At 36.2% G+C, this 14229-nt stretch overlaps 1 protein-coding gene across 2 annotated transcripts in view; it reads left to right on the top strand.

Moving 5' to 3' along the window:
- Window positions 1-14229, top strand: part of astn2 (astrotactin 2) — a 276226-nt gene that overhangs the window by 68049 nt on the left and 193948 nt on the right. The window contains exon 1 of one of the 2 annotated variants that reach the window (XM_028025025.1): window positions 12301-12338. The exons of the other annotated variant lie outside the window; for it this stretch is intronic. The gene's annotated coding sequence lies outside the window, so the exon portion shown is untranslated. Of the gene's footprint in view, window positions 1-12300; window positions 12339-14229 lie in introns of those variants that run through there. 2 annotated transcript variants of the gene reach the window in all.

The raw sequence follows: 14229 nt of genomic DNA, 5'->3' as shown, positions 1-14229 counted from the left end.
AGCATCCCAGCCAGTGTCATTACTTGAGTCTTTTGAGAGTCTGCAGAGGGAGCAAAAGGCCATCGCTATGGGGTTTTCAACCTCAAAGAATTGAAGCTCAAAATACCAGTGGGAACTTGCAAAAAGTTGGCTATGTGTAATTCTAGACATGCCATTTTGGATGAAATCTAAATAGATTATTCTTTTTAATAATTATCCTTTTACACTGTTTGCTTATTTATTGAGAGATGTCCATCTCTTTTCCTATCAAACACAAACTGCATGGCTCAATGAGTTTAATTTAAAATTTAAATCTGCCAGAGGCATATATAATTTTGGACTTGACAGAATGACTTTAATTGAAACATCTAGGTTTATCTATCTCCTTCATCCCGTGTCCTGAGATATGGTTAAAAAACCAGATCTCAGAAAAAATATTTTAAACAACTAAGATCTTTTGCTCAGAGAAGGTGGTTGTGTTGCTTTAAGCATTTATAAATCTGTGGTCTCTCTGAGTGTTAAATCTTCCAAACCGCTAACCTAGATTATGCACTTTTGCAACCCATCCAAGTCCCTCATATCACGGTTTGTACTGGGCTTATGTTTTCCTTGATCTCATGCAATATGTTATCTTTTCTATATAAAATGAGTAAGGTTCTTGTATCCTTAATAAAACATGTAGTCTTTATTTTGCAGCCTCTGCCATCATTTTTTTATGGCAGAGGCTGCAAACTCTCAGTATTATGAAGACAGACTGATTCCTCCCGAGCCCCAGAGTCCTTGACTTTCAAGTCAAGTCATGCAGCTTAATATATTCTGTGAAGGTCAAGTGATGGCAACCAGTCAGGTAGACACTGTGGTATGAGTGCTTGACCTGCTCACCCTTCCTGAACATAAACTATGTTTGGAGGTTATCCATTTAAAGCAAATGATAAAAATAAAATAAAAATGTAAAAATTGCCATTTTTTTAAATCTGTCTGTGATAATCTTTTTATTTCATGAAACCTCTCCAAGTATTTAAGCAAATTTGTTGACATGGTCCTTTTAAGTCTTTGGTGCTTAGATTTTAATAATTGAAAGGCGCTGACTGAGTTAGAGGATGCCCTCATCATTCATCCTACAATGAATTATGTATGAACCTGATTGAAATGCCCCAGTGATCTCTTAGTATACACATAACTATTCAACATGCTAAGTATTACTCTGTGCACTTAAAGAAAGTTTATCTGAAAATAGAACATTATGTCAACCTTACATCTGAATTTCAGAATTTGATGAAAATACAGTATTTAGAAATAGAGGTAGAGAAAGAAAGGAGCAGTTAAAGAGAAAATAATTACTGTGTTTCTTTAAAGTTTAAGAACATAATGTTTACAAGGACAATGGCAGAAATAGTGGTGAACTTTTTTGCTTTTTGGACATTATGTTTATGTAATACTGTCTAAGTCTAAGAGGAGATCAGAAAGAAAAAAACTGACATAAGATATCAGACTTGGAATCAACTTTATTGGCCAAGATTGTGTTCACAAACAAGGAATTTGACTTTTGGTTTCAAGAACTCAGTGGACAGATATAAATATGAACATCAATGGATATCAAATGACAGGCAGAAATAGTAAACAGGCTAAAAGATAAAAGAACATTAAATGTTTTAAAAATCTTAGGACCTCAAGCTTGGATTTTTTTTTTAACAGTCAAGTTATACTCGTCAAGTAACCTTGGCCTTTTACATATGTGATGAGAAAAAATTAATAATTCATAATAAGGAATGAAGATAATGTGAACATAATGTCTTTCCTGAAGGGGTGATCTTATCAAGTTGATAACACCGAAATGTGAGAGGGAACAAATGAGTTAGGCAACAGACAAAATGTAAATTGTCTCATTATCAGCAACTCAAGCAACAAGGTACTGTGACAATATAACACAATGGTATTTGTCATCTGGAAGTCTTCCCTTATAAAGAAATTATAATTAGCAATTATGGTAGCAATTATAGAAATTATAGTTGTGTTTGGATAAATTTGTATTGAAGTTGCTTCCATCACTTACAGTTTGTGACACAGAAATAGACTAAAAACAATCTGCAAGACTCCCATTCTTGAGAGTCCAAAAATGTTTGTAGGGACTGTAAACAAATATTTTCATACACCAGTGCTGAAGTTAACCTCTGATTATTATTATTTTTTAATCAGAGGCTAACTAAATTAGCCTCTGATCAAATCAAATCTTGATTTTAGATCTAAATTTTGATTTTAGATCAAAATCTAAAATATTCAATATTTTGCTTATCAAAAGATTGGCTGCTCATGATAATTTTTTGAAACACACCTTACTCTTTGCTACACCTTTACTTTAACTTTTGAAAGAAAAAATTAAAATAATGCTGAAGTTTGCATCTGATTTTAAACTTCGCATGTGGCTCAGTTGAGACTTTTTAACTGTTTCTTTTAGGTTTATGAACCACACTTCGATCACATTAAATCAATTCTCTAGGTTAAAATCGAATTGGGCATAGATTTCAAACTTTACCACATTAACACCTGATAAGTCTATAATAAAAAAAGATTAAGAAAAACACAGTTTGTGCTGTGTGAAATCTTCATTTATGGACATCAAAAACTCATAATTTTGTAATCATCATTATGATATTATAATGATGAAATAATTGTAAATTGAGTACACAGAAAATAAATTGAGTACACAAAGATTATACTGGCTATCAATAAGCTATCATCTTTTAAAGCGCCTTCTAAAACACAATTTGTCATTTGTCCAACCGTTACTCTTTTTGTGAAAAAAAGAGGTTTAGATTTGTTGAATATATTGTTGAAGCGCTATGTATCCTTTTGGGTTCTGAGCTGAATGTATTAATATTAATAGTATTCATGTTGAATAACTGCTGACCTTATTTCAATATTTAACACTTGAGCCTTTCATAACAACTGTATACAACATATTATTATTTATGTAAAAGTACAGAACTACATTTGATTGTCAGAATTAGCATTTGATGAGGAAGTGCTTCAGGTCTTTTACTGCACAAAGTGGTTTAGATGTATTATCAGCTTACTAATCATTAATTATGTTGCATCTAAATTAGAAACAATCTGGTATTTTCCAGGAGAAGGCACACAAATTATTATTTGAATTAATGACTTCTATCTTTCTACCCTAAAGTGGTTTTATGTTTTTATATCAAGAGTTTGACATTTATTTTCCATTCTTTTTCAGCAGTTGGTATGTAGTTTTCCAATAACAGTCATTCTATTTTCTGCCCATGCAAAGAGGTACCAGATACAACTGAACTCTGTATGGTATTTCCTCAAGGGATTATATGACTGTTGCTCACAGACTTGTGCATTGCATAAGCTCTTTTTACACAGAGAAGCAAACGAATGAGAGTTGTCAGTTTCATTATTCTGCAAGATTCGAAAAGCTCCAGGGACGCAATAGGGCCATGTAAATCACCCATACAAAAAAATCTTGTTCTGTGACGGGCATTCATGGCACTGTTATCTATCATACTACTCCACCATAACCCATCAGGCATACCTAACCTTCTCAGGATATCCTGCACAGCAGAAAGCCATTTCAAAAGGGCAAATTTTGCCAGAAGGTCAAATCATGCACATCATGCAGCTAAAGGCATACTGCAGAAACACAGTAATGTTACACAAGCATTGACAGCTACAGCTATTCGGAGAAATGTGTCCTATGAGCTGAGATTTCTGGACCACATTTCTAACTTTGCTATTTTGGTACATGGTCATTTTTGCCTGATTTTTTTTTTTTCTTCTATTCATTACAAAAAAACTTTGTTACTGTATGACAATGACTTGAAATGACTCTCATACACAATTTCATTTTTAATTGAACAAATGAATTCACAACTGCTTAAAATTTCATTGCACACCATCTAAAAACAAACTTAATATCACAAATGACTTTTTTTTTGTTCTCTAACTTTAAAAAGTCAGGAGAATATTTTACCATATATTTTCACCTTAACACAAAATGTGAATTTTGTTGAATGACTAGTGATATATGGCTCATGACTTGTCCAGACCTTGTTTGTTTGTTTCCTGCATAATGAACAGAATCGCTTTTTATTCACTCACAACTACTTAGAGTACACTAGTAGGAAAAAAGACATGCTCTCAGCCTCACACACAGATGAGAAACGACCATTTTAATTAAAATGAAAGTAGAAATACAGCAATTTTCTTTTTTCTTGGTTCTCATAAAAATTCTGTCAGTCTGTACCAAGAAAGTCCTTCTGATTTGATACATATAATAGCTCATCTATGTTCTGTGATAGCAATTCTAAATGCTATTTTAAAAAATCAAAGTCATCCCTTTAGCATGTGCCTGGAAAATTTCTACTCAATGACTCTAGGACCTGGATTTTCTGTTATGAACCTCTTTTGCACATAGCACTTACACTGTTCACAGTTTCAATTTAGCCATTAATCTTTTGTGCCAAGTTACCAGACAAATGTAACACAAATCTCTGTGTCTGTGCCTAAATCTCCAGCCTAATCATATGTTACATCAAATATATATATATATATATATATAATATAGCTGTTGAAAAATGTTCAAGAATGTTACCAATCAATATTAGTGTGCCATTCCTGCCCTTTTATTTCTTCTTGTACTTTTGTCTTGCTACTAGACATAAAATTTCTTTGCACAGTGGGGAAAAAAAATCCACAATCCTTGTACTTCTGGGGATTTAGCTTCACCTTTGCCACATTGTCATCTTCTCTTCAGTTCTTCTTTGGTGCTCCTTTGTTTCTTTTGCAACCTAATTTGTATTTTTGTTTCTGTTTTGAACATCATACTATTGCTGTGGCTTTTTATTTTGTCTGAATATAAAGTTTTTATCCCCTACATCTTGATGTCTTTGTGCAGCTGTTTCTCCTTCTGCAGCCGTGTGTTTTGTTGTATATAAAAACAAACTAATAAGCCCTCATTATGAACGTAGACCAGACCTGAATTTTCCTTTGAATCGAACTGTTGCTAAAAAGCAAGCTAAAGCTTAGTCTTGTCTAAGTTTTATGATGTTTTATGATGCTATAGCAGTAACATGTCACTTTACCCTTGAAGCATACTATTTCCCTTGTTTTACATTTACAACTATAAAACTTTTGGATTTCCTGGAAGGATTTCAGATAGGTTTTTCAGGTTGCCAAAACAAACCTTTTCAAATGCTCTCACAAAACCCAGCTCAAATACATGCCATTTTCTTAGCCATTTTGAGAAGAATACACAGAAACACATTAATGGTTGGAAAGACTCAGAAACTGGAAAGAGCCTGAGGTCACAATTTAAATTGGTGTCGAAGAGTGACTTGTTCTGCAGGTTTCTTGGAAACACCAGTTTCTCAGTACAATGGCCGTGTTGATCAGTGGTAATCAGCATAGACACTCAACCACACCATGATTGAAAACATATACAAATGGTTTCTGTATGTAAACCAAGTGACAAAAATAAATAGGGCACTGCATCATATCGCCTATATAAAAAAATCACATATACGTATGTGTAATTTCAGTTAAGTGTGACCAGTCTGTTTATGTGTAATTTTCATATATTTAGGTTACTAAAAATTATTCTTTCAATTGTGAAAGAGAATAACATCTTTTTTTCGTCAGCTTACTATGTTGGATTTATGTTTAGATGCTATGCCCATATGTATAATCATCATCCAACATTGATGCACACATTTAAATTCGTGCATCAAGCATTTCTCCTTAAATTCATTTAAGTTTCACAATCACTCCACTTTGGAAAAGAATTGGTAATCAATCACAAAATGTCTAAAATAAATTGCATGCATGCTCACAGTGATTATATATATATATATATATATATATATATATATATATATATGCAGTGGCAATGCATTGCCACATTTCTCACAATGTTTCTATTGTGAGAAACATAACCTCACACATTAGCTTTAAATAGTTCCAGCTATCTTTGCACCTCCTCAGTTGTGTAAGGTATTTTATGCAGATTCCCGCACCAAACCAAGTTTGATATGCAAGTAGATAAAAAAAAAAAAAAGGTCTGAAATAATTTTCCTCACCAGATTTGATTTTTAATGTTTATAGCAAGGGCTTATTTCCTATTTTCATGCTGGATTTTCAGTGTGTCTGGTGCAGTTGGAGGTCAGAGTGTGGCCTGTTATGTTCTGCTGCAGCAGCATTGGGAGACACATCCATTTTTTATTCTGGCCCATGGCAAGAGCTGAGCTATAGATAGAACTTTTTTTGTGCTGCCTTGAAAACAGCAAAAATCCTAAAATATGCAAGTAGAGGCCAGACAAGAAAAGTATCTCACTGAAGATGTGACACTGAATGTTTTCCGGTGGGTAGGACTGACAAGACATGAGAGGGTAGATGTTCAAAATTTGCAGACCAAACAGAAAGGGAGGCAGATAGGGTGAAGTACTGTCTGCTCCTGTTGTTTTCAAGGCTTTTAGAGAACTTAGTTGTCATTTTGATTTTGTTTGACTGTTTTTTGGCAAAAAAAAGAAAACAGACCACTCTATATTGGCAAAAGAACCATTGTGCCTTGAACTCATATCCTGTCACATTCAGAAACACAGTTCCATCATTTTATTGTTATTTTATGTGATTGAGCAACACAAAGTATTACATAATTGTGATGTGTAAGAAAAATGACACATGGCTTTCAAATATTTTTGTCTTATTCTGTGTCCCCCTGCCATGAATGCACTCTGTTTTTCTCTGTAAAAAATACATAAATAAAACAAAAATCCAATGTAGCCAATTGACTCTTTTCTCATGTCAGCTAATGAGAAAAAAGTCGTCCACAAATGGGAAAAATAAGGCATAAATGCAAGCTATTAGAATAAGATCATCCGCATCAACTGACAGGCCGTGGAAGGAAAAGCAGAACATTGTAACTCTGAAGGAGCTAGATACATTCACAGTTCAGGTGGGAGGATCTGCCAATGAGACAACTATTTCTGATTATTGAAGAGTGTGAAAAGGAAAATCATTGTTGAAAGAAAGCCATTAGAAGTCCCTTGAGCAGTTTTCCACAGACCATGTTGGCGACTTTAACATGGAAAGAAATGCTCTGGTCAGATGAGACCAAAATTTACATTTTCGGTGTAGAGGCAAAATGCTACATGAAGAAGAAAAATAACACCGTACCCTAAACACACCATCCACACTATTAAAATTGGTGGTGGCTGCATGATGCTTTCTTTAGCAAGGACAGGCAAGTTGGTCAGAAGTGCCTCGAAGATGGATGGAGCTAAATAGGCACCATCCATCTTTTCCATCACTTTCAGGCCTTTTTACTACAAGGCCTGAAGTAAAAACTGTTAGAAGCTACAAAACACTTTGAATGAGATAAAACAAATGGGAAGAAAATTCACCACAGGAATCTCAACACACAGCCAAGGCTGTAATACAAGCTGCAAATCTGAAATGTTTTATTTCAAAGTCTTAAAATAGCCCCGTTAGAAGAAGTTAGTAGACATTTTTCATCAACTCTGAATGTCTATGAGAGCCTTTTTGCTCGGAAGAATGGAATGAAATCTCAGTCTTTTTATAGTCGTCTTGGAAGAGCTGAAAGCAAAAGCATTGCCACTTTTTTCAGATTTCTTTGGGGGGGAAATTAAAAACCTTGATCCCTCTCATCTACTTCCCAATTATGCTTTACATAGTATTTTGTGATCAAATACAAGTCCTCTGAAAAGCATCAAAGTTTGTGTGTGTGGTGAAACACAATTTAAAATGGTTTAGGGTGTCTGAATACTTTTCCAATATACTGCATATATTTTAATATTTTTTGTCTGCCTTGCCTTCATATATGTTTTCAGGGATATGTTGCTGTTTTAAAACAGTATAAAGGTATTTCTCTTGGCTTTGAAACTTCTCTATTTTTCCAGGTATCTATTCATTCATTAAACTCTGTTTTATCAGTGCTCTACCTTCTACACATGTCTCAGACTTAATCTTCTAATGTTTCAGCTCTCTCCTGTATCCTCTTGCACAAGATCATTTTTCTTTCTGACACTTTCTTCTTTGTTTCTGTCTGACCTCTCATGTAAGTATCTATCACAGTATCAGAGGAGAGCCTTTTTTACAGACATCCACAATGGACTGCTCCAATTCAAACAATGACAAATTTAATAAATCAGAGAGGCAAATCTGAGCTGGAGTGAAAAAACAAACAAACTTTGATCTATTTTTTACTTGCTTGCACCCTAAGCCACGTTGGATAGGAAAATAAAATAAAGTGAAAAATGAAAGTGATTTAAGAGCACGAGTATGTGTGTGGTTAAAATCAGACAGCTGAGGTGGATGTGAAAAAGTGAGTAAATAATGAAATGTATTAAAAATAGGAATTTAATTTCTTATGCTATCATTTTTTTTCTTCCCACAGGGGAGTAGTAAATTAAAACAGCAGGAGGTCTAGACTCCACAAACCTACAGAAATACATCCTTTCCTTTTAGCCTGCATCTTTGTTGTTAAGCACAAATGTTTGCTGTCATGCAAGCAGAATGCCTGAACAGTAGAAAAAGCCTACTACCTCCTATTTAAAAAAATATGCATCAACTGGCATTGGATGGGAAAATTGTTAATTTTATTTAAGGTTATCAATAGCTTCAAATGCTTGTCAGTAGTCTTGAATCTTGATCAAAAATGAAAAACTGATAGTTCACAAGAAATGGTAAAATCATTCCAACCATCATTCTGACTCTGAATTGGATAAGGGTTTCTTCATTGTGAAAATCCATCTTGAAAGGTTCATTTAGAGATACAGACAACATTTTCAGCCCATCCATCTTGTGGGGATTGCAACATATTAATAGGATTATTGAAAAATGCTCTTATAAAATGTAACCCCAGAGCTTTTAACTCCTGTTTTAGTGAATGCCAAAAAAAATCACATAGTTTTAAATCAATACTCTGTTTTTGAAATTGCAGCCTGTGTAGCTTAAAGTAATCTGTATAGAGAAATGGATTCTCAAGCTTGTTTCTAAACTATCATTCTTGTGTGCACATTCATAGCACTGCAATTCATCTTTCAAGCTGCCATGCAAGCTGAATCACCACCTGCCTCGGGGCATGGGGCATAGATGAAGCGTCTGAAAATGTTACCTTGTGTTTCACTGACTTTTGGGCAGATAGGAGATATCCTCTTGAGCCTAAGAGAAATAAGGGTCAAACGCTACGTGTGGATGGGTAATCATGGTCAAAGGTTTCCATTTCTGGCAGACGAAAATTCCCAAAGGCTGCATCAGCGGTTTAGAGGAATCTGGCCTTGTTTTGTTCAACTGGCATCTAGCTAGTCCTTCACTGTAGGTCTATTTTTTGCTGATTTAATGTCTTCTGCCTTTCCTGGTGCTGAGTATCATTTCCAGCAAATGTACAGACGTATCAAATTTGATCATATTATGTAGAAATACCTTTTAGGAACCACTGCTTATGCAATCGAGTGGGTTGTTCTTGCAATGACAAAAAAAAGTGCATTTTTTAAGCTATTGTATTCTGTCAGGGCCACTGTGGACTGGAGTCTGTTCCAGATATCACTAGAGGAGAAGGGGCTTACACCCTGAAGTAAGCTATTCACACAGCCAATCCATCCACCTATGCTACAGCAGCTCAATCCTGTTCAGGGTTGTGGGGGTCCCATCATGAAAAGCCAATGGGGTAAAGGCAAAGAATGCAATGGCCAGGAAACCAGTCTATCAAAGATACACACAAGGCAGACAACCACAACCACATACAACAACAGCTGAGGGGAAGTTGGAACTAATTACCTTAATATTTACTTTTTTGGACTGTTGGTAGATGTTGAAGTACTTCCAGGAATGCTGTGCATACACCTGGAGAATGTGCTTGGAGAAAGCTTTGATTTGAATCCAGAGTTTTCTTGCTATGAGACAACAGTGCTAATCACTGGGCAAAAGTGCAGCCTGGGGCTACCAGAGATGAGGACTCAAGTCTGCATCTTAAACTGTAGTAGCACTTAAGTGGCAAAAACAAAGTCTTCAAGCTGGAGGCCTAGAGTCTCGAGAACAATCTTTATCTCGTGAAATCAGGGTAAAACATAACCAGCCGGTGGGGATCATTTGAGTTAGTGAATAATGTTGTTTTAAAGAGTTATCGGAGAGCATGGAAATGACTGGTTGTCATGGTGATTTTGTACAGTAAATATGAGTTCAATGAAATGTTTTATAACAGTAAAACCAAGTCAAAGGAGTTATCTGTAACCCCCATCTGTTTTTATTTATTACCACCATCTGGCAATCTTGTATTCGCAGTGCAAATACAGTGAACTTCATACCACAACTTTGTCCTTATTCTATTGGTATTAATAGGCTTTGAGTTGTTAATATTCCATAGCCACATGGCTGATTGCTGTAGAAGTATAAAAACGACCACGTAGATATTTATCAAGCTGAACTCTGTATTAGAACATAATTTTTAAACTGCAAATTGGATTTTGTGAAGAAGATGTTAAAATGTAAAATATTAGAGTTTAACTGAGGTTAAGAGACAGTGATGTGAATTCATAGCCTACAGAAATGTTGTGCTTTAGGCATACTAGATGGCATGGCTTCATAATTTGAGCATTAATTTTAGTCAGACTTGAAACCTAACAGACAAATGATATGTAAACAAGACCATTCATGCTTACTTACACTTACTCTAAAAAATATATGTAGAATTACTTATTGACCTAATATGTAAGACTATACAGAGCAAAGAATCAAACCATTGTAAGAAACTTATCATCACTATTTATTGGGATTTTACAATCCAAAGGTACTAGTTAAATTTATTATTTTTTATTACCTTAAAACATTAAAAAAAAAAAATAATAATGTTTTTGTTGTCAAATCTGAATACAACACTACCAGATGCTATTTTTTATTTAAACTTGAACAAAATGACATGGTACAAACATGATAAAATGTTTTATTCAATCACATTTACCACAACAAAAAATAAAATAAAAAGTTTGACTTTTTTTTGTGTAACCGAAAGTAATGTTAAAGTGAATGTTCATTTGGTGCATGGTGTATCAGCAAATGTATAACAATCTATTCCTAGGAGACAGCAGTTGGCAGTGAATGACTTGTTAATTTTAAACTTTTATGTGTTTCACCCGAGTTGTAAAGCCTTTCCTGTCACCTTAGTGCACCCTTAATAAGAACACCGAATGTCTGTCCAGAAACAATTGGCAGTGTATTTGACTCCTCCAGATCTACGTGACTGCATTTTTTTTTTTACCAATTAGATCCCAAGGGGGGATACTGCAAAATCAGAGTTGCAGATGGAAGACAGAAGGAGAAGCAGATAGATTGCAGTGTGTCTGGAGTGGATGTTCCAGCAACGTCTTTTTTCACTGTTTTGGTATATTTACATATTTACCTCAGAATAAAGATGTCTTTATCAGAAAGTTACACTCAACTATTGTGACCAGATTTTTTTCCTTCTAAGGATTAAACATATTTGATTTGCTTTGAAAGAGTCCTGCACAACTCTCTTAATGAAATCTGAGAAAAATCCCAACATATATTTCAATGCTTTTCAAGTAATATTTATGAACAAAAATGCATAAATAAAACTGGGGATGGGGGAATTGTACTAATAAATTAAAATAAAAACAAAAATGCAGGATGCAAGTCTGCAAAGAAAGTAAACAAGCAAAATAGTCCAGCTGAACAGATGCAGAAAACAGAATAGTGTTATCTTCCCACAATGGGCATTATGGGACCACCTGGAATAAGTTGACTGAGGCAGGATGCTGTTGACATACCTCACTCATGAGACAGTGTTTACATGCACAAACCACTGATAACAGACAAAAGGTAGATAAGGGAGAGGAAAAGAAGAAAATAAAGGCACTAGAGCTTCAACTGACATTGAACTCAAAGTTAGAAGTTATTTGAGGCTTTTTAAGGGGGGAAAATACCTAGAAACAATAGTTTTTCTTGTGGCACAAGTGAATGGTGTACCAGGACAATGGACCTTACCAAGCTCCGCCCACAACCGACCCACGTGACCGCAAGTCTCACAAGCAAAGCCTCGCAGCGCGTTGTTTCTATGTAAACATGACTCGATTAGTGCATCATTTCTACCGGATTTTCACAATATATCAGCTACTAAAATGGACAGAGGAACTAACAAGTTCATGTCATCATCTCGGAGGAGGTTACTGGTTTCTCAGTCACAAACTGGTTGCAAACCTGAGGCCAGCAGGTGTCAGTCAGTTATGGTAGATCTGAAATTTGGTTTGATGACGTCAATATGAGAAGCTACAGACTGACAGGAGGAACCAAAGAGCTCTGTAAAGGTAAAGGCAAATCTTCTGAAGTTGGGATATAATTAATTTAATTTCACATAATTACCACGGTAGAAGCCATTTGTTTGTTAAAATTTAATGAAATATATTTGTTCTATTTGATGTTTGTTGTGAATGACGTAAACTCACAAACGAATGAGGTAATTAGTCCAACGTTTAGAAACTACAGCGGCTGTAATGCGCCACAGCAAAGGTAAACAAAGGTAAAATAACCCGAACAGGTGATCAACTCAAAACCACTCTTACCTTTTTACTCTCTCTCTCTTTGTAGTTTAATATGGGCATATGTAGAGGACTAGATCTAGCTTAAGCTAGTACAGTAGAATCAATTACAGGGTAGTAGGGGAAAAGTGGTAACGTCTATAATAAATGTTTGAAACTGATGAGAACTGATTTCCGGTACATGTAACAGAGTAACTTTAACACTTCCTATCAAAAGATAACACAACCCGTCAGGATACCACCGAAATCTTAATAAGGTTGGGTCGGAGAGTGTATCGAAGTTTAGATACATGTAGCAAACTTCTATGACGGCTGTTTTACGACCGTTATAGCTACAAACCGTAATTATGAAACAAAATCACTCTTTTTCCCTCGAACGTCTAAACACGTCTAGCAAGTAATTACGAAATCAGCACCGAATGAACTTGTAAATTTACATTTTAGCGGGGACAGTTTCCACCAGCTTCACACTACTAACCTGTAAACAAGAACAGCTTTAGCGAACGAAGAACGACCGCCATCTTTTTCCCCAAACTCTGTCTGAGGCGCAAGGGGGAAAGGGGCGGGGCTCCTAACTCTATAACTCTATAACTCTATAATTTGGCTCTAACAAAACTGGAAACATCAGTATGAGACCTGAAAGAGCGTAGGGACACCCTAGAGCAACGCATGGAAGGAGCAGAGAGTAGAAACGGTAGAAAGGTACTCAACTTTTTCTACTACTTTTACACGACTTCACAAGCCCTCGCATACAGGTGCTGGTGCGAGGGCTTTCACAGGCCAGGGCCTTCACATGCCTTCGCATCCAGGTGACGGTGCGAGGGCCTTCACAGGCCAGGTCATTCAAGGATCCCTGGCCTTCACAGGCCATCGCATCCACGTGGCGGTGCGAGGGCCTTCACAGGCCAGGTCATTCAAGGATCCCTGGCCTTCACAGGCCCTCACGTCCACGTTCGGTGCGAGGGCCTTCACAGGCCAGGTCCTTGAAGGATCCCTGGCCTTCACAGGCCCTCGCGTCCACGTTCGGTGCGAGGGCCTTCACAGGCCAGGGCCTTGAAGGATCCCTAGCCTTCACGGGCCCTCGCGTCCACGTGGTGGAGCGATGGCCTTCAAAGGCCTTCACATTACCACGTGGTCGTCTTATTCAAGCACTTCTGAAGGAACAGCCTGCGATGTCATTGATGACATCACGTTCGTTTTGTCGGTCTGATGTCATCAGTGACAGTCAGGGACGGACGTGATGTCATCGATGACATCGCAGGCTGTTACCTCAGAAAAAATATTTTTTATACCTATGTTACATGTCTCAGCTGTATTGAAACAGTTGTAACAATTGATGTTTGTTTTGTTTTGTCTCTTCTTCTCCTTTCTTCCGAGTGAGAAGCCTGTAAACAAGAACAGCTTTAGCGAACGAAGAACGACCGCCGTTTTCTTCCCCAAACTCTGTCTGTTTTATTACAAATTGTCAAAATCATGAAATCATGCAATCATACATTGAACATTCCTTTGTGCATTCATGTCCATGTGTCCTTCCGTTGCTCCAAAACAACCATATTCCATCTACTTCAATAAACAACATCAGCCCCCACCAGCTGTGACAGCATCCATGGGCCAAATCAAAACAATTCAACAATCGATTTAAATCTTACAGATTTACATA

The sequence above is a fragment of the Xiphophorus couchianus genome, chromosome 8, assembly GCF_001444195.1.
Source record: "Xiphophorus couchianus chromosome 8, X_couchianus-1.0, whole genome shotgun sequence".
NCBI lineage: Eukaryota > Metazoa > Chordata > Actinopteri > Cyprinodontiformes > Poeciliidae > Xiphophorus > Xiphophorus couchianus.
Note: the sequence above shows the minus strand (reverse complement) of the source record. Positions and strands in the feature narration are given on the sequence as shown.